The sequence below is a fragment of the Polypterus senegalus genome, chromosome 1 (assembly GCF_016835505.1).
Source record: "Polypterus senegalus isolate Bchr_013 chromosome 1, ASM1683550v1, whole genome shotgun sequence".
Lineage (NCBI taxonomy): Eukaryota > Metazoa > Chordata > Cladistia > Polypteriformes > Polypteridae > Polypterus > Polypterus senegalus.
Genome location: NC_053154.1, coordinates 104,894,563 through 104,913,897, shown reverse-complemented (window position 1 = coordinate 104,913,897; position 19,335 = coordinate 104,894,563). Strand labels below are relative to the sequence as shown.

Here is a 19,335-nt window from a genome sequence, read left to right as displayed (position 1 = left end):
TTCCATATGATTTATTGTGTATAGTAGTTTAAAACCCCCTGAAATCGATTCAATTAATATTCTTTATTTGTATTAAAAAGTAATGAATATATAAGGATAAAAATGTTCTTTCAGACCACTTTGAATGCTATTCCACACTAATAGGTGCCAAGAAAGCTAACCCTTGCGTACTTTTTCGAACACTTTCTAATCTAACAAGTGGGATTTCTGAACTGCCATGCAAAACAATTAGGACACATTTTAGTAACTTCTTTAATAATAACAAATTGACAATATAAGATCCCTGATTTCAGCAAACTAAATATTATATTGTTAACTCCTACTGCTCCACATACACAATACTTTGGTAAATTTAACTTGGCAACAGAAAGGTAAATTTTAACTTTAATTTCTACAATGAAACCTAATACCTGTCTCCTATACCTTGTCTCTACAAAATTAGTGCAAAGATCAATCACTGTCCAGGCAGCACCTATTCTTTATATTATCAATAGATCATTATTAACTGGCCTCAAAATCATAAAATGTTTCAGAAATCATTTCATTTGAAAAATCAGAGCTGTATTTAACAATTATAGACCAATGTCAAATTTATCTTTCTAAAATACTTGAAAAAGTAGCCATCGTAAAGTTTCAGCCTCACCTTACACGTCTCACTTTATTTGAAAAGTTTCATTCTGGTTTTCGCACCTTAGGCATTATTTTTGACAGCCGTAAATTTTGTAATGTTCACATTGCAAGACTGCTTAAAACCTATTTTTCCATCTCAGAAATATTGAAGAATTGAGAAAATTTCTAAATATGGGGGATATGCATTTATTGTTAGTAGAATTTGCTACAGCATTGCATTACTTTTACAATTACATTTGTTCACTTAGCAGACACTTTTATCCAGAGCAACCTCCAGGCTGTTTGAACAATTCTGTATGTGGCTTTTAGCTAATTCAAAATGCTGCTGCAAAATGTTGTCCAACGTAACTCCTAGTCTTATGTCATTACTCTGGTTTCCAGTTAAGCTTAGGGGAATTTTCAAAATTTTCATTCTTACATATAAAGCTTTAAATGGCCAAAGCCAGCTTGCCTCTCTGATCTTAATATTATATACATACTGAACAAACCAGGAAACCATAAAGAAATAGTCTAAGTCCTTATATTTCTCACTACTGGTGAGTGAAACTGAATTTGCAGTGATACTTAAAACATTCACTTTGCAAAGAAATATGTGAAACAAATTGTGTTTTGACACAAGCAAAATTCATGCCTTTAGTATGTGTTCTTTCATCTGCGGCCTTTCTCTCTATGTGTAAAAGTGTTTAAAAATGTATTCTGGTGCAGAGCGTGGAAAAGGTGGTGCAGCTAGAGAGAACTTACCTGCAAGAACTTCTGTGGCCCTTCTTTGTAGCTAAACTCCATAGCTCTGTGTACGTGGCAGCCAGAAGGATCCTGGATAGGATCTGCATAAGGAGTTGAGCAAAGTGAGTGCAGATGGTGTAACGTCTAATGCTAAATGAGCAATGCAAGGCAGAACTAATGGTATGAATGTGCAAGTAGGCAGTACACCAGGCAGATGGTAATGCATAGAGCTGAATGGAAGGGGCAGTACTGAATGACTGCTTAAGAAAGACAGAGCAGCTTTGGCTTTGGAATAACCCTTTCTAAGCAATATTTGTTTGCTTCCACCAAAAAAAAAAAAAAACATTTTAATGAGTTTGCAAAACAAAACACCACTGTTTCACTCATTATTTTTACTTACAGTGTAAAGAAGATGAGGGTGTATCCAAGGACTTTTTTTGATGAAATACAAATACCTCAGTTCTGTAATTTATCATTTTTTTCATCCTTTTGACCTGTTCTCCCATTCTATCTCAGAAGAGGACTTCGGATGATCTATTAGAGTAACCATTGGGTTCTTTGTCACTTCCCTGACCAAGCACCTTCTTGTCCAGTTACTCAGTTTGGCCAGGTGGCCAACTCTAGGAAGACACCTGGTGGTTGCAAACATCTTCCATTTCACAATAATTGAGGCCATTGTGAACACTCAAAGCTTTAGAAATGGCTTTACATGCCTGCCCTAATCTATAACTCACCACAATTTTATTTCAGAGGTCTACAGAGTATTCATTGGACTTCATGTGTTGTTTTTTGTCTTGATATGAAACATGAATTGCAGGACCTTATATACATATGTATGAGCCATTTTAACTTTCATCTAACCAATTCAATTTGCAACAGGTGGACTCCAATCATATTCTAGACACATGTCAGGGATAATTAAAGCAAACAAGGTGTACTTGACCAGAATTTGGTCTACCAAATCAAAAGGTCAGAATACTTTTATACAGTAAATGCGAGGTTTCAGTTTCTGAATTTTAATAAATTGGCAGACCTTTCTGAAAACAGGTTAGTGAGTGTAAATTAATGAGAAAAAATGGAAAATGTATCTATTCAATCTATAACATAACAAAGTGTGTGGAAACTGAATAGGTCTAAATACTTTCTAAATCAACTGTATATGTTTAGGCTAATGATTTGGTGCATCATATCTAACACTGATACTTATCTATGCCATTAGGATTAAGCATGCTAGAAGAAGTTTTAGGATCTCTAGATTCAAAATTAATGTAAATAAAAGTGTTCTTTTTCTAGTGAATTTCTGGTCACACTAGACAAAGTTATATAACTTTTTTGCTGATTGTATTAAAATCTTTAAATACCTGGGAGTACCGATTACAAATTAATTAAAAAATCTGTTTATACACAAATTTATAGTACAGTGGAAAACATCAAACAAGATGTTAATAGACAGTGCTTCCTTCATCTTTCTTTAGAAAGCAGAATCAGTATTGTCAAAATTATCATCATTCCACAGCTCCTACAATCCTCTTAAAGGAGCATCAACAAGTCCTTCTTTAAGAAGTTAGAATCAATTATAATATAATTTGTCTGGAACTCAAGACTGCTATAAATTGAAAAGTCAGCTCTTCAGAAATCTCTAGAAGAAGGTAACATGGAACTGTGTTACTTTCAGTTCATCTATACAGCAAATATTCATAATGGTCCATGAATCCACACAAATGGAAATCCTGTTGTAAATCATTCTTGTACTTTCTGTTATGTGCTCTAGTCAACAATAATTATCATCAGATGGTGTGTGCGGCAACATGCTACCAGCGCATGCTCCCAACCTCTCTCTAGCGATTTATAATTTGTTAAATGTATGGAATATATTTTGAGGCACAGGCACAGAAGTTCCTATTTGTTGCCCCTATACAGTACATGGTAATCACTTATATCGGCCTTCTTTAACTTATGCATTACTCAGTCCATAGAAGGCACAAGGGAATGTGATATTTAGAGATCTCTATATTGAAAATGAATTTGCATTTTTTTGACCTATTAAGTTCCAAATTTAATCTTCCATTCAAGTAAGAATCCATTAAAAGCAACCTCCTCAACATTCCTCATTTTCACCTATGTCTGTTCCTCATGTGATACTGGCTGGAGTGGATGAAAATTCAGACAGCATTTCCAGGGTATATAAGAATATTTTAAGGACCTCACCCCTTAATGGTACTTGTGAATATTGGAAAAATGATCCTAACCCTAAAATTACAGAAAAGAAATTAAATTTAGCCATTCACAAAATACATTCTAGTTGAATATATGCCAAGCATGCCCCAATTCAACTAAAAATTGTATATCTCTATATTTGTCTAAAATGTATCAAGGGCAATATCAGTCCTATGAGTGATATCATGAATTTCCTGCATTTCTAGGTTGTACATTCTTGGAATGTTCTATGCTTTAGATAATTTGGGCCAAAATATTTGCATATGTCTCAGACATCCCCAGTTATAAAAATCACTCCTTAATAGCACTATTTGGCATAATACCAAGAGGGATAAATGTGTGCTAACTAGAAGAATACCAATCCATCTTCTCTAACTCAGTGGAAAAAGTGTTGTCTTATATTTTGTCCTAGGCACAGCTTTTATTATTTTACTTGCTGTTTTAATCTCTATAAAAAACATTTTAAATGGTGGTCTCTTATAAAGGTTTCTGGTTCGGGTGAAGCAGAAATGTAGAGTTTCTTGGATTGCTTTTGAAGCATAGTATGGTATTTGTTTGATAGAATTATTTTCTATTATAATGTTTTGCTTCCAAGAAAAGGAAATTTTAAAAATGGATTTATAGAGGACTATTCATATACAGCGTACATACTGACAATACTTGAAATAACTCAGTCCATAACTAGAGGCTATTCAGGCAATATCAGGCATAAGGCAAAAATCAGCCCTGGATGGAATGTAAAACTATTGTAGGACAAACACTCACTCATATCAGTTGAATTCAGAACCACCAGTCATCCTAATTTTCACAATTGTGAGTGGGGAAGAATTCCTGTGTAGCTGGGCCAAAACTAATGCAGGCATGGAGATACCATGTAAATTATACTTCAATTGGCCAGGATTTGAATTTACTCTTTTGGAGCTGTGAGACAGCAGTGCTAATCAATAAACATGACTTGTTAAGCCCCTTAATAATAATAATAAAAACTATGTGATATAGTGTGAATATAATAACTTTATAATGGAGAAGAAAAAACATCTAATTCCAGTCTTTACAGATTTCTAAGAAAATTATTTTTTGGAGCCTAAGATTGCTAGGAAAAGCAAATCAAATAGAGTATCATTCTGATTAGCTAAGCAAATAAAAAACAGTGTTACCCTGACTAGCTAACGACACAGTCCCTCTCTAGGCACTCTATGATATACTAGGCTACAGGCTGCTGTTGATGACTTTGCTGTAATAAAATGAAGGCATGTCATTGGTAATGACACATGCATACTGTGGTCCCATTTCAAGGTCGAAAGGGATAACTTGATTAAAATGACGGATACACCATGTACCATTTCAAAATATATTTTTATTTTGTGACAAAAAAATTATGTTAATAATGTAATGCCCTATAATTAGCAGTGCGTGTTGTGATAGAATCCCAGTATTTTTAATTGCAGTCTTTCTTTTAATGAAAGAAACGGCTGCCTTAATGTTCATTTTAATGAAGAACACTATACTGTTAACTGAATTATATATGTAATAATAAAGATGTCTGTGGTTATAAAGGTGAATTCATGAATCATGATGAAAAACGTCATCTTTGTTTTTGCTAGTAACGAATTAGATTTTTTTATTATTAAACTACCTGAGAAATAATGTACTTTAATATGATTAAAATTACATTATCTATGCCATGATAAGATGAACTATACTGCTTTCAGTGATATTCACTGTGCCATGACAAAGAACACTGGCATTATTAAAGGCAGTGCTCCAGTAAAACAACACAACAGTCTGATCTGGCTGTGTTGTCTATTTTTGTGTCCTTGTGCAGCAAATCTGTCAAGCTGTATCACAGACAAGAAGCACATATCCCATTTGTCAGAGACCGCACTCAGATCTCATTGGAAATGTAAATGTCACTGTCCTATTTCTACTTGTTAATACATACTGCCTAGATATGTTTCTTCTGCCCCCAAAATAGCTCCAGAGCTAACATTCTGAATTTTCATAACCTTTCTAACCATTAACAAATAACAATCTACAATTCATACAAAATATGACAGAAAAATATGAAGAAAAACAGAAAACAAAATGCAAAGGGTTCAATCACAAAACGTTAATGGTGTCTAATAAAACTGTGTACAGATAAGAGACTCTTCAGTACAGCCATGGGTTTATTACCTAAAGTATGAAGAATCAAAATTTGCGGGCAACAAAAAGTTCACACTGTTTTAGAAGAAAACAGCAAGGATTGCTTCTGAACTGTGCCAGCACCCTCTCATCTATCAATTATACCAGAGCTGGCAGATATTCAACATGTCTACTCTATTTATAGGGTGGTGACAAGTATGAGCTTTTTATTAACCCTATCAAATGCAGATAAGGAAGGGCTTTGAATCACATCTCACAGTAGTGCTTATTGAAAGAAAGAAAGCAGGAATTTGACCCAAACCATTCATCCTTCCTGGTTGTAAAAATTGCCTATTGGCCTCGCTGGGAAAACTAACATATGATATAATATATAATATTTACTGATGATTTGTTATGCATTCCTGGTATATTTTAGCTGAACAATTTAAGTGTACAGTATTAGGTAACTTTACTTCTCATGGGAAGTAAAATGTACAGTATATAATATTAGAAAACAGTATGTCCAAAATAGCCAATGTAGTCAATCAATCACTTAATCTTTATTTATACAACATCTTTTACAGAGCAGTCTCACAAGGTGCATTAACAAAGTAAGAGTACAATGAGTAGTGTAATTAATTAAAAAGTTGTTACCTTTATAAAATGATATCATCATAAACAGTACATTATTTGGAGTCTCTCTGGTACAGTTAAATGTAACAAATATTTAAAAAAAAAAACAATGCCCATTTAATTTCAATCAATACAACCCAACAGCTACCATTTACTTTTTATCTGTACTAGATACTTAAGATATTTGTTGATTGAATTATGATAGCTGTGTACAAAGTGATGTGATCCTAAGAACACATGTAAGAAAGGTAGTAAACAGTATTAAAGAAATTTCTAAGAGGGGTTTCTAGAGACTATTTACTTGTATTCTCCATCCATCCATCTACCTTCCATACTTATCTGGGGTGGGGTGGTGGGTATGTTTTTGTTAATATGTTACCTGTAAATGTAAATAATATTAATTCATTTTCTAAAATACAGTAGGAACTAAAGGATAGGCAACATGATGTCACAGTAGATATTACTGATATGTCACACATCAAGACCCCTGGGCTTGAACTCCACATTCAATCGCTGGCTGGTAGTATGTTGACCTGTGTCTGGGTGGAGTAACTATTTTCTATCCACATCCTGAAGTCATATGTGTTAGGTTAATTATTAGGTTTAATTGGTCCCATCTGATTGTAGATCTGTTACTGAGCGGGTCATGCTAAAGACTGTTGCCCTCCATGATCCTGATTCGGATTACTTAGGTTTGAGATCATTACAATAAATGCTGCTGCATCTCAGCCACTGATGCCTTAGTACAAACGCCATACTGGTCATTGTCTATAGAGTTTTTCCATGCTCGCAAGAAATCCTTTCTCGTTAATCTCAAGGATGTGCAGATTCGGTTAAAGGGGGGTCTCCAAACTGGCCTGGAGTGCACGCTTGGTTCCGTGCAATATTGTCCTCAGCCTCAGTGATGTCCTCTGTTGATGCCTGCCATGCACTGAATTAAACTGCTAATAAACGCCAGCTTCCCAATGATCTTATCGGTTTAAGTTCTTCTTTCACGATAATTCAAACGTACGCATGTTTTTCGCATTTACTGTTTAACGGGCGTTGTTGTTCATTAATGCATGTCTAATGCATGTTTCATTAATTTATTGTACAACGGTCTTTGAGCTTCTGAAAAGCTTGATGTTATAAGTGCCTCGCTTCAGTTTTACTTCGCGCTTAGTGGATTGAGCGTGTTCAACAATGAATGAAACACTGGATAGCTTGATTTTTATTTTCCATATTGTACTTACTGTAGGTGTCAGGCAGTCGTTAGACATCCACAAATCCACGTAGCAAATGTCTCTCATTTTCCTGACGAAGTGGGCGTCAGTAGGTTTGGTTATTGTGCACAGGTAAATAACATGTTGATTTAATAATAAGACTGCGCGATGTTCTTGTCCTTATACAATTTTTGCATGGATTATTTTCTAATTATTGCTTATTGTTTTACCGGCTTGCTGTGATTGACTACGATTCAAAAATTCGCTTTTTGATTACTATGTCCAAACGAACGTGGCCATTAATAAAGAGTAATAGCACAAGCAGCAGGGGGCGCTAGTACATCTCTTTTCAATGATGGAGGGGTTCGTAACTTTGAAGGCTTCGTATTGCTTAATCCTTTTATTCATACAAAAATGTAGCTTTTTCTCCGTAAAGCTCTTTGAATTTTTTGGTTTATCCAAACCATTGCATTTTTTTTTTTTTGTTTTTTTTTTTACATAATTATGCATTCCTTTTTCATTTGCCGGCAGCCTTTTTTATTAGCACAGACTGAAGTGGGCGCTGCTGGCCTTTCTCTTGTGGCAATGGGACGGGTCCGGGGTGTATCCTCAGGAAATGAGGTTTCCGCGCTCTTCCCTGCCGAGAGCTATTCACGAAACGGCTGTGATTTCGTTCAGAATTATTGACCGGCGCCCCTCCCTCTCGGTGTTGGCGCGGCCGATCTGGATTACGCAAGGTGCGTAGCGCCGGAGCCGAGAGGGCAGAGGGAGTTACGCATAGTGCGCCGCGACTCCTGGGTTCTGTAACGGATATCAGCATCATCCTGCAAAAGCAACCCGGTTTTGCGTTGTTTGTAGCTTCAGTGAAGTGCTATTACTCGAGAAGAGAAGCAGAAAAACAAGAAGACTCGCTGTAGCCACATTCACGGCAGCGTACGGACTGGAGTTATTTTTATTCGTTTTCTTCCTCTTTCTCGGATACCAACGAGCCTGCGCGTCTTAGAGAACTGCATGTTAAGTCAGTCTCTTCGTGTCCACTGACAACAGCTCGGAGGGATCCCTATGAAGATTCGGGTTGGGTTCGAAAGAATTCGAGTGTGTGTGTGAAGGGAGTAGTCTCGCCATTCACCTCCTCTGCTCCCCCCGCATACACACCCCAGCTGGAGCCAAGACCCGACATCTGTAGAAGAGAAGGCGGGCAAGAGGAGTGCCTGGGATGGCGATTCATCCGACAGTCAAGAATCTGGACGGGGCGAACAGTCAGCGGCCAGCACCGGTAACAGGTGAGCATTGAGCACGCGAGCGCAATCGTGACGCTTTGCTGACAAGTTTGTGCGCGAGTCTACGCCCGCGTGCTCCCACCCTGCCGGCTCCGTTTTCATTACAGCGTTAGCCGCCAAGTCGCTGTGTCAGAAGTCAATCAGAAAGAAATAACACCGTAAGCTGTCCTTAGGGTGGTGGTGTTGTGTCCCCCCATTACTCAGAGGGACGCAGATCCAGTGGATACTTGGCCGGCGAATCTAGCAGATTATATAGTGAAGATGTCAGGCACAACGTTTGTACGGTGCTTTTTTCCTTTACTGTAAAGCATTCGCTTGAATAAACGCCTATTAAATGTGCATACCAATTCGGTGGAATCAGCGTTTAATTTTAAACTTTATGATTTAAAAAATAAGGAATTTCAAATAACGGCGTGCAGTTCAAAGCACAGTATTCTAGTGGAACATTTTTAGTAGCAATCCCATAACACGTATGTACCCTTCCGACTTGAAAAATTTCCATCAGTATTCTGCGTAAGGATACATCTTCTTTGACAATCAAGTAATTTATCAACTAATGTAATGCGTGTATTAATATACGATCAAGTTATCGTCATTCACATATTGCAGTATTACTAATGTTCAATTTAATTTATTAATTCAAAATCGTAGAACATTTTAGTCTTATCAAGAAGGCAGTGTTGTTCTTATTATACTACGTTGTCAGTGTTATATAATCATAAATTATTCCTGAGCTTTGAAATGTCCATTCAATATTGTAGCATAAGGTTGAATAACACACGAGGTGACAGAAAAATCAAACATTTCATTTTACTTATTTCATTAATAATTGTTACATCGCACTAGCACCGTTTTATTACCGTGATTGTTGAATTGAAATTATGTTAGTGTTATGTGTGAATATGCTTTGCATATATTGCATAATATTCTTTGCGTTGCGTATTTAGCACAAATACATTTAGTATCTGATCATTATGGTGGTGTACTTTTATTTCTTGCTTTGTAAAGCACAGTGATATTGTTCAGCATAAAACGTGTTTTTACTGTGCTGATAAAATATTAAAACAAAAACACAGCCCCATATTTATTTATTTATTTTTATTACTCTTTTTGTTTGTTTCATCAATTGGAAATTTTGGTTAATTATGGGCAAATGAAGGAACCCAGCTGTGAGATATTGTACATTCATTCTTTAGTGTATTTATTTTCCGTTTTACAATTATGGCTGCTTCATGCATATTTTTCCATATTGTTAACATGAGAGGATTTTAGCAACCCACCATTATTTATCTGCATGGTTCTTGTCGAAATTATTGACTGCTTGCTGTTTTTATATCATCCTTTCTTATAGATAAAATATGTATCATCACTAAAAACCCTAATTAATGTATACACCATAATTTTCATGTTTTTTTCATTGGGAATAGGTGGTTTTTGTTTATTTATTTATTTTAGGTTTTCCTCTAAAATTTGCTGACTGCCATAATACTTGTAGAGTTTCGACTTTGCTTGGCAGGTGTCAGTGAAACTTTTGGGCAAATAAAAACATGCTATAAAAGCATTGAAAGGCACACTCTGTAGAACAGATACACTCACTGGTACAGATTCTTTGGGCATCTTCTTGGAGCAATTGGCATAGCTCCATTAACAAATAGTGTCTGTGTTTCAGTCATCAATTAGCCTATGTACTGTAGAAAGTGTGTATGGCTGCTAAAGGACATGAAAGCAGGCAAATAAAGTAGGGTTTTCAATAAGAAAGGACTGGGTGTTAGCCTGGGCATGAAAGTAAACTTTCAGTCTATTGATATTTAAGCATATGCAATCACTTGATAGAGCAAGGTAGATTATAGTACTAGTATCAAACATACAAGTGATGGTAAGGACAAATACAAAGTATAGTACAGAAAAATTCTAGCAGGAGCTAGGGAATATGCCTAACAATACATACAGTAAGCACAATTAAAAGAAGATTTAGAAATCAAATAAAGTTGAAATGTAAAACACTTGGTTAGTGCTTCCAGAAATAGCTATTAATGTTGCTGTACAATTATGGGGGTGTCATTACTATTAAAGTAGGTAAATTCAACTATTGAAAATTGTAAATTAAGGTACAACAATGAAAAACCCCTGAAGACAATTGGATCCTTCGGGTTGTAATTGAATGTCAAACCATACAAAGCCTTACAAACAGACCTAAGAAGTCCCGCAAATATGAGAATGTGTACTGTATGTGTTAAGAAATGTATAACATAGTTATCTTATAATCTGCTCTCAAATCAACTTAAAACAAGGCCAAGAAGGTGACATTTTGATCTACATGCATCTTCAAAAAGAGCAAAACCATGTAAGAATGTGACATTTTGAAGTACTGTACATTCATATTCAAAAAGAGCTAATCTTGTTGGTTGAGTGTTAGTGCAGGTTGTATTATTCAAAGTGCCATGTGCTGAGATTAGTCTTCTAGTTCCCATACTTATTGTATAGTATAGAAATATACAATGTTTTTTTTTTCCCTTTAGGGCCTATTTATAGCCATGTGTTTACAGACATGCTTGTTAAGGCGTGCGCTTTTTATATGTTTTAGTGCATGTTAATACACATAGGTTTATGTGCTTTTGCATGCTTTTCTGCACGTATCTACCTCTCATTTTTGTATTTAGATAAAGTTCTTCCTTGTTGTGTGGCATGTGTTTCGATGTTCTTTTAGTTTGATGTCAACTTTGTAAATTTTGATTAATCAATGCAGTCACAAATAGAGAGACAATATTGTGTACATTCATCCATGACACTTGCACACTCTGTCTGTAGGAAGGACAGAATGGCCTGTTGCTAGGAAGCAGTTAGGAATGGGCATCCTGTGTTGCACATTTTTCTGTGGAACAAACACACTGATGTGCATGGTGGTGCATCTTCATGCGGGAAAATATGTAGCATGTCACATTTTTTTAAAATGCACCATGCTCGTCCTCTGCAATGATGTAGATGGGAATGTAGATTATAATTGATTTTGCTGCTGTTTCTGCAGGTCTTCAAAAAAGTGCAGTAAAACACACAAGTGTAAATGATCCTATAGTAGTTCGAGACCCCAAGTTATTTCTGTGTACTTAAATTATTCTAGGTCAGGCTTGTTATTGGCTAACTAAATTAACTTCACTGACTTAGCGGTCCTTAATTTCTTAAACTTTTTATTTTGTTTTGTTTATTTCTTTCATTATTAAAGTTTTTACAGTGATTGTCACAAACTAATTGAATGATCAGTAATGTAGTCTTATCAAAGTCAAAGTGAACTTTATTGTAATCTCAACTATATACAAGTATACAGGTGGATGAAATTGTGAAGCTCAGGGTCCACAGTGTAACAACATGACATGCAAATAATAAAAGTAGAATTAAAATTTTAATTCAACATTAAAACACAAATAAGACATTGTACAAAGACAAGACAAAGAAGTAGCAGCAATATTGAATCAGTGAACATTACCAATCTAGTTGTAATCCAAAATGTGAATGTACATGGCTTTTATGGTAGCCCAAGGATCCTATGGATAATTGAAATTTTGTATGACTTTTGGTCTGTCCCATTGGAGTATCAATCTTTTGTGTTTGGTATTGCATTGTTTAAATCAGAAGATATTGCATAGTTGAATGTTGTAATGTAATAAAAAATCTAGGACATTAAAAATATCCTCAATATTCATTCATCAAGAACTGCCTACTGCAACTCAAGTTCTGATTTCCTGTGTCATTTATCTTTGCTTTAAGAGAAATATTATAAGCAATGGAAAATACATCAATGTAGGAAGACTTTGACAGCATTTTATTATGTTTACTTTGTTTTATTGCTTCACTTTATTAAAAATAAAAGGTGAAATTGTGTTTCTGATCCAGACTGACATAAGCAAGTTATAGCTTGAATTAGAAATTCTGTTGAAAAAAATATAAGGGTTTTGTAGTTAGTCTCTTTTCCTATATTGGCTATGATTTCGACCAACACGCCAAACATTTTTTACTTTTATTTATTTATTTGTAAGAATATCAGTGGAGCTGTGAGTTCTTTTCAGTATTAGCCACTGTTGTTCCTTCTTTGCAATCAGGTATGGAAAACATATTGTGCTTCTGTTACCTGAACGTCAGCATAATTATGAAATGGCAGCTTTTTAGTAGTTATTCATATGTGTATCAGTCCTTACTATATGTGTTTTTTTGCATTTATTTGTTATGTTTAATGTTTGTTATTTTAATTTAGAAATAATGATAGTTGTTTACATCATTTGATTTTGTGGTGCCTCTTTATATCCTTTGCTAATAGAAAGATGAAGGTATGGAGAAAATGTGAGGAGAGAAAACAAGTCAAGTAAGCGCTATATAAATGCAAAGAATTATTATTATTCCAATCCATTATAGGACACCCTCATCCACGCACTCACACTCGGGCACAAATGGCCAATTTAAAGTCCCCTGTTAATTTGTCACACATGCCTTTGTCTTTGGAAGAAAAAAACACAATAGCCTGAGGAAAAAATGCATATACTGGGAATACTGGGATAATATGCATACAGTACTTGTATTTCAAGCAGGTAGTGTCCATGGTTTTGAAACCAGGACCCGCAAGTTGTGATGACAGTGCTAACTGTTTCACTGTTTGTTTAGAGCAATAGTTTCCAATTCCAGTTTTGGGGATGCCGTGTGGCTGTAGGTTTTTGTTTCTATCAGTTTCATAAACCGTAAGTCATTCTCCTTGTAATTGATCTTATTTTCCAGGGCAAGCAACACAGTATGCTGGAAGGCTACAGCTATTTCATGTCAGACCTACTAGTTAGGTTACTGGTAGATAAAGGCCTAAATAACAGGAACACATGGAAGTGGAAAAGCAGAATGAAAGCCATAATCATCTTAAAATATTAAAAAACACTTCCTACTTGTAAAATACTGTATATAATTGTTTGTTGCACCTCAGTAAAATTTAGCAAAGTTTTCAAATGTATGATGACTTTCATACTTGCTTATTTAAGAAAAGAATAGCAAGTTCCTTTGAAACCCTCCCAAATAAAAATTTTCTTGAACAAAGTAACAAAAGCAACATTTGATTTAATGTTGTGCTACACAAACCTGAAATACAGTAGCACTAAAAACAAACATACACAAGCAACCTTAAGGTAGTGGAGCACATTTTCAGAGGACACTTTAGGATTGCAGATTAAAAGAATAAGATCCAGCTCACTGGAACCTTAAAATTGAATAGATGGGAATCAATTAATGCAAATAAAATTCACTGCATAGGTCACATTTTTACCACACATGCAGTTTATCACCTGAATAAATATTGGATCCATATACTGTTATTTCTAACATTGAGAATGCTTAACCTTGGAGACCGACTTTGCATATCGGCTGGTTACTTCCTGAAGCTGCAATGAAGCATCATGAAGTATGCCTTACCATAGCCAGTCTATTTTCTTGTGTGTATATAATGCTGACTGTTGTTTATTGTTGACCATTGTGGACATGAAGCACTTTCACTTAAAACAGCCAATTTTCAAAAAAGCATAGGTGCTATTATGCAAGATTCACTGAAGAGTTTTGTGGTTTTTGAAGTTTTTGTTTTTGAGTAGAAAACAAGAAATATTGCTTTTTAATGCCTTTTACACTTCCATGTTTACCTGTATTCTTTTCTGCAGGTGCAGGTAATCTGTCACACACCAGGAAAATCAATTCTTTTTTTGTTCGCCTTCATATCACCATGGAGGAATACACTAGAGATAATTTTTAAATACTAAATGACAAGCAGATGCATGTGTAGCTAATGAATGGAAACACTTCCAGACAGAAATTAAACGCCTTTTTTTCTTGTGTGAATGGTACAAATTTTGCTAGAAGTGAGATGCAATTTATTTTGCAAATTATTTTGTGAACTGAAGTGCTGAGTTTCATTGCAAATTCAATTTTGTGCAAATTGTTTTTCTCCTCACTAATTATGAACTAATGTTTGCTTATAAAAGCACCTAAAGAACAAAAGTAGCAGGATCATGAGAGTAATTACTCTAAACAATTTTTACTAAATTTCGTGGTGGTCTTTTGGTTTAAAATATATTTTAGTTCATAGTTCATACAAATTAAAGACTCTGACTTACCTGAGTGATTGCATTACTAAATACTGCTCAACACATCTTACATTGTATTGTCATTTTCTGAATTAATATTATTAAACGGAGGTGGGAAAACTAGAAATCTGTATTCTGGCTCACATGAGGTGCTCTTAACAAGATGATGCTACAGTTAGCTATTGTGTGCATAGTTGCCATGTGGTGTCATTCAAAAAATAATTAAATAAACCATGTAAATAGGGATGTTGTATAGTGCTGTCACATAGAGAGGCAAGGGTGTATGTATGTTTTTAGCAGCTTGCATGTACGTTTTTTAAGAAAATGAGCTTATAGATTGTGATTTTTATCAACAATGAATTTCGCAAGCTGCAGAACTTTAGCTGTGACTCTGGGTCAATGTACAACTTAGTATAAAGGTTGACATTTATACATGTGAAAGAGGTTAAAAGGAGAAAGGTGTTCCAGTAGCAGATCAACCAAAATTATTTATTTCTTAACTTCGGTTGTTTGGTGAGGAGAGGAGTAAAATGTACTCGCCAGCAGTGGTATCCTGGCAAGTGTGTATATTATTTGGGCTGCTTATGTGTTTTTTAAACATTTAATCATTGACTCCGTTTTGCTGTTAATTTATCTTTTTGTACATTTTTCAAACTTTTGCAATGAGCTGAGGGAGTTGGAACAGGCAGAAATAATTTTCCCAATTTCAAGAACTGTGGTTCAAACAGAAGTATGTTTTGCACCAGATATGCAGCTCCTTCCGTCATGGTTAATTTTAATTTCTCTTTCAGTACTTCAGACGCCAGAAGACAGATTTTGCAATTTTTGCTTTATTTCTACCGACTGTATACACTGGTAGCAAAAAAGTATGTGAATCCTTTGGAATTTACTGTTTTTCTGCATTAGGCCTTGTTCACACGGGCGTTAAAATCGAGCGGTTTTTTTGCGTTCGTAGCGTCCGGTTTGCGTGGATCAAGCGCCGAGTGTTTTCTACACGTAGGAGTCAGAGTGTTCACACGGGCTTTGGTGACGTGCATTTGTCCGGCTGCGTTTATACGGCATCAAAAAAACGTTGCATGCAGCTTTTTCTTGGCGTTCAAAACCCAACGAACGCAAGGAAACCGCTTCTAAGTCGTTTTCTGCGCGTTTATTTTACGCTTCGGATGAGCGGGGGATAGTGGGTGGGGGGTTTGGGGGGGCATTTCAGTGCATAACACCGGTGTAAGCGCACACTCGACTACTGTTTCCTTACCTCAAAGTGACAAGTAGTCTCTCTTCGGGGCTAACACCAAGTTGCATATTGGTTGATCGGCGTGCAATGTGGCATTGCACCAGCTGCAGTAGACAATCAAAAGTGGAAACCGACATCCGACAGTAATTAAAAAACTTGCGCGGAAATTTTCACATTTCTTCATAAAGCACAAAAAAACTTCCTTTAACCCGACGTTGTGCAGTCAGAGGATGAACCCAGTAGCGGCGGCGATTTTTCTCTCCCTATGTCGCCAGATACGAGTATTTTTAAAACAAGAAGATTAATATCTAACATAGCAAAATGGTCCATATTGAAAGGAGGCACCTCAAATAAAACGACAAGGGCTTTCATATCCAGTTCCCGACACTGCCTCCACAGGTTAACACACAAACTACAATTTGGGCTGCAGGCTGGCGTTCGACAGAGACAAACGAACGCCGGTGTAGAAGTCAATCGCTCGCCACCACAAAATGCAACATAAACGTCTAGGACGTTCAGAGCAAGTTCGTTTATCCAAAAACTTAACGCCCGTGTGAACAAGGCCTTAATTGTTCATCAAATGTGATCTGGAGTGCGTTGTCAGAAATTATGAATCGTAGCGATTAATGTGTAACTTTACGATGCACATATGTAATGTACAAGTGACTTTTTTTGTGTGTTTCCTAAACAAAAAAAAAGCACCACAAGTAGAATAAAAAATAGTCAATTGGCAGAGTGTCCTGTATTGCAAAGGCATGTAGGACCCTTTTCAACAGCAAGAAAAAATAGTAAGATGATATAAGGAGAATGAGTTGTTTCTTGTATGGAGTTTGCATGTTCCCCCTTTCCAAGTTTAGAAAATGAATGGATAAATAGAAATGGTTCAGTGAGCCTGCACATCACAACCCACCCCTCTGTGTTGTACACATAGTTAACCCTTAGGTAGCCTGTTGTAATTTTCAAACATTATGCATTAAAAACAGTATACTGTATGTGTATGTCTCCAAATATATACAAAATAACTTGAGAATAATACAATCCAAAACAAAGAAAACAAACTGCATTACTTACAAGGACCGTGGCAGTTTATTTTCACCTCATATGAGCCAGAATTCCTCTACCTTGCATTCCACCTTGCTGTAGGTTTGCAGTACTGTATCGCCTGAAGTTTACTTACAGATGTCAACCGGCAAGAACTGAAGGGAATACCCCATTAACACCCAGTAGCCATCCACCAAAAAACTCTCCATTTCTCCCCCTTTTACACTGTTAAAGTGGCTACACCCAGAACAGTTTGCTACTGTATCTTTTGTAAGGACAAAAATGAGATGTCATGAAGGGCTGGGGTACCAACATGATCCCCATAAAAGTTGCAAGGTTTTAAAGCAAATCACGGTAGAGGGAAGAAGAGTAGAGGTGTAAAGTGACAGCTCAGAGTTTAATTACAGTCAACCAATGCCTTGAAGTTGTCCTCTATTCACACGTGTGTGACATGACTCCCACCCCCTCAACCCATACCCATTGGGTCTGGCTGTCCGAACTGAGAGGACATGAACCCAAGAGAGCATCAGCGTTTATGTGAAGGGAGCCCCATGATGTTGGACCTTTAATGGTTGAAGATCCAAAAACCACTTAGTGATGTGTGGATTTTACTCTTTGTGCAGGGCCTTCTACTAAAGTAGTGCATAACAACAACAACAACATTTATGTATATAGCACATTTTCATACAAAAAGTAGCTCAAAGTGCTTTGCATAATGAAGAAAAGAAAAATAAAAGACAAAATAAGAAATTAAAATAAGACATTAGTTAACATAGAAAAGGAGTAAGGTCCGATGGCCAGCGTGGACAGAAAAAACAAAAAAAAAACACCAGATGACTGAAGAAAAAAAAAAAAATCTGCAGGGGTTCCAGGCCACGGACATTCTACCTTACATAAATGAAATAGTCCTCTTTGTATGACCATCAACATCAAGTGACTCCGTGAGAACCTTAACTACAGACTTCTGGCTTTTAATCCATCCATCATTGTTGGAACATCACGGTGCTTTGAAGGACACCGGAAAAGGAAACAGAAAAGAAGCATAGTCCATGACAAGAGTGAACTTGTGGCCTAGGGGGTAGTATTTCAGTTGGTGTATGGCCCATTTTATCGCCAGGTCTTCCCTTTCTCTCTGCCACATAGCTTGATTTACAGTACAAAAATATCCAGCTCAGAAACACAATGGGGTATTCAGTACCATTGACACATTGGCTCAGCATGTCATCTAGACCTGTGTCCAGAGCTAATAATATTGCTGCTGACATAAGGGCCTGTTTTGAATCATGGAATGCAGCCTCCATGTTATCATTCCAAACCACCAAATTGGGAGCTTTATTCTTTGTGAGGTTTATCAAGGGTGTGGCCCTTTCAGAGAAGTAAGGCATGAACTGGTAGTAGTACTGCGCTATACCCAGGAAAGCATGTACCTGCTGCTTGGTTCCAAGTATAGAATAAACTTTGGTGCACTGGCTGGACAGTACCTCTACCCACCATATAACCCAAGTACTTGGCTTTCGTTAATCCGAAATAACATTTATTAGGATAAACACAAAGGTCAATCTCACGTAATGCAAGGAGCACTGCTTGAACATGCCACATATGCTCCTCCCATGTGCCAGAATAGACAATGTTGTCATCCAAATAGGTAGCACTATAGGAGTTGTAGTGCTGGTGCATACTATCCACCAAACACTGGAAGGTGGTTGGTGACATATGTAATCTAAATGGAGGACATAGGGTTGCTAAACATGTTTTTATTACTTTGCGGAGTCTGTTGAGGGAATCTGACAGTACCATATGTCGTGTCAAGAGTGGTCAAACATTGAGCTTTGCTGTTTCCCCCGAGGAGTTTGTCCCCTCAAGGCATCAGATAAGCATTGAATTGTGATACTTGATTAAGCAGACAGAAGTCGTTGCAAAAGCACCAACTGCTGTCCTGCTTTGGGACCAAAAAGATAGGACTAGACCATGGACTGAAAATCTCCTCAATAACTACCATTTGATTAATCTCAAGCTCCATTTCTGCATGTTTTGCCTTTGGTTGTTGGTACAGTTGTTCTTTAACAGTCATCCCTGGCTCGTAAACAATGTCATGCGCAATTAAAGAAGTCTTATCTGTTTTTTCATTTACCACTTCCAGGGCAGACAGGATG

At 36.4% G+C, this 19,335-nt stretch overlaps 1 protein-coding gene across 1 annotated transcript in view; it reads left to right on the top strand.

Moving 5' to 3' along the window:
* The first annotated feature begins 6,383 nt into the window (after window positions 1-6,383).
* Window positions 6,384-19,335, top strand: part of dagla (diacylglycerol lipase, alpha) — a 326,959-nt gene continuing 314,007 nt past the window's right edge. Inside the window, exon 1 of the mRNA XM_039755392.1 lies at window positions 6,384-8,812. The gene's annotated coding sequence lies outside the window, so the exon portion shown is untranslated. The remainder of the gene's footprint in view (window positions 8,813-19,335) is intronic.